The sequence below is a fragment of the Montipora foliosa genome, chromosome 7 (assembly GCF_036669935.1).
Source record: "Montipora foliosa isolate CH-2021 chromosome 7, ASM3666993v2, whole genome shotgun sequence".
NCBI classification, from domain to species: domain Eukaryota; kingdom Metazoa; phylum Cnidaria; class Anthozoa; order Scleractinia; family Acroporidae; genus Montipora; species Montipora foliosa.
Window position 1 is genome coordinate 27,444,480 of NC_090875.1, and position 2,500 is coordinate 27,446,979.

The 2,500-nt window shown below is 37.0% G+C and overlaps 1 protein-coding gene across 1 annotated transcript in view; it reads left to right on the plus strand.

The window, feature by feature from the left end:
• The window catches only part of LOC138011648 (uncharacterized), a 64,659-nt gene that overhangs the window by 26,752 nt on the left and 35,407 nt on the right, over positions 1–2,500 (plus strand). The window lies entirely within an intron of this gene.

Genomic DNA, 2,500 nt, shown 5'->3' on the forward strand with positions numbered 1-2,500 from the left:
AATTTTTGTATATTACGTCCTAATTCGCTGCGCTTAAACGAACGTAAATTATTTTCTCCTTAAATACTTTAGAAATACAACACCAAAGGAATGACGGTTGGATGCTCAGGCAATCCAAGCTGACATTTATTAATACATTTGACGAAAGAATATTACAGTTAATGTGCCATAACAGCTACAACCCCAAATTATCAGATATTGCTAAACGTTTAGATACGTCTTCAAGGATATACATGTCTTTAGCACAGTCCGACTTCCAGCGACCATGTAATTTAAGTAAACGTTCCGATAAACTGGTGCTGTTACTAACAACGGATGTAGCTCCTCCCGATCTTAAACTATGCAGGCCATACAAATTGTAATCTAAGCCAAGATCCTTAAGACAATTCTTAAATACCTCCCTACATCTCGTATATGAGAGCTTATTTTCATACAACTTGTAAGTATTGGAAGATTTGAACAATCTTAACGGTCTAAAGAGTGGTAAATTGCTATTAAGATCTACCTCAGCCATCAGAATGTACCTTTCTAGAAGGGCAACCGGACAATATTTACTAAATAACCTCTTAATATAAACTTTATTCCCTTCTCTGTAAACATCATTCTTGGCACGAGGCACAAACACACACAAATGATCGGGCAAAAATTCCAGATGGTTAAGCAAAATAGTACTAAATTCATCGTAACGAAAAAAACCCGCGAATCCTAACGAACACATGTAGGCTAAACGCAAATCTTTCAGATTAGCTGAAGGACCAGAATACTTATCAATGATTTTCTTAATAATATCGGCAGAGATGGGTTCCTTCTTAGCAACAAGTGGTTTAGTACGTTTAGCCGCTTCTAGCAAATTATGACAAATTTCCGCATCCAAAGGCCGGATTGCTAATGATGCCGAGAATAAAGGAATGAAACCATTTAAGGGCTGCATGTGTCAACGATAGTGTTCACATAAGACTTGGAACTAACATACACCTTATGAAGGTAAGCAATTACAATCGAAACCGAGAAAGGAGGAGACAGCCGAATACTGGACAAATTACACCATCTTGAAAAATTGAAAATTTCTTTTGTATATCTTTTAACTGTAGAATCCGCCTTAGACTTCATTAACAAGGTCAGGAGATCTTTGGTGTTTTTTTTTCACGTGGTCGGGGATGTTTTCCCAATAACCTTGAGTTGCAAACATCTATTGAAAAACAAAACAAGACAAAAGAGAACAGAAAACATGAAAAGCAAACACCGAAAAGTAAAATACAAGATTCATAGCAATACCAGACTCCGAAATCAGGCCAGCGCCTCCTTTCTATCGTGCAAGCGTTCTACTAACGCCACATAAATAACCTTAGAATATAAACTGGAGACGATAAACTGCTCTCCCAATCCAAGGCCCGAGCCCTCTTATTGATGTATGAGCGGACAAGCGTCCTTATACCTACTAGACAAATAAAAATCTCCCAAAATGTTTTTCGCTGATGGTAACTATTTATATTCGCGGCAGAAAATTTATGCAGCAGTTTTCATGTCGCAAAATTTGTTGCTGATGGCAATTTTTTTTATTCTCAATCGACACTTCTTAAAAACGTCCCTGTGCTTTTCCTTAAAACTATGTATCAACATTTATTTACTTTTGCATCGATTTAACAAATTGATGTCAGTTTTTCCTGCGTCTGTCCTGTTATTGATCATGAATTTCGTCATAACATTGTCAAAGTAGCTGTGGATGCGCAGGTTACTTGACGAAATTCATTGTCAATTTCAGGACAGACGCATAAAAAAACTGACATCAATTTGTTTTTTACACTAACAAAAAGGCAGAGGGGTCAAAATTAAGTCAAAACACGAGAAGAAGGCGAGACAAAAATGCGAGAAACTTCAATTTTGGTCTTACCCTAACCCTAAACCCTAACTTCAGGGAACGCATCAGACGCTCAGAGTACACGCTTAAACTTGCTGTGAAAAAGAAGTTGAACTTCATGTCAGCCTCGAAGCCAATGTTTCTTGATTCCCTAGTTATTTTCTTCAATCCTTCTATGTTTAGTATATTTTACATATTACGTCCTGGAAAACAAAACGCAGCTCAGTTGACAATTATGGGTTAAAGCACTGTGCCAAGTTACTGCTCTACCACACGTACGCAATGCGTACCTATTTTTTAACCTGCGTAATAGCATTCTCGACCGCAATTTTAATATCGAGTCACGGAAAAGATTAGAAATTCAACCTTGCTTTATCCTGGCAAGACGAAAAACCCTATTAAACTGAAAGTTTATGGAAAGATCAGTCTTTAGCTGTTCTAATAGCTAACTATACTAAAACCTCAAAAGGATAGATAATTCCTTATTTTTTAATTTTGATGAAGTCACGTAAAAACCAAGAATTCCTGGAGCGGCATCCTTTGAAGAAAGAGGCATATAACAGTTATATGCTATAGGGAAGATATCGTTGACGTCACCTATTGTCATTAATGTCCCATTGGTTGTCTTTTGTTCCTGTTTTT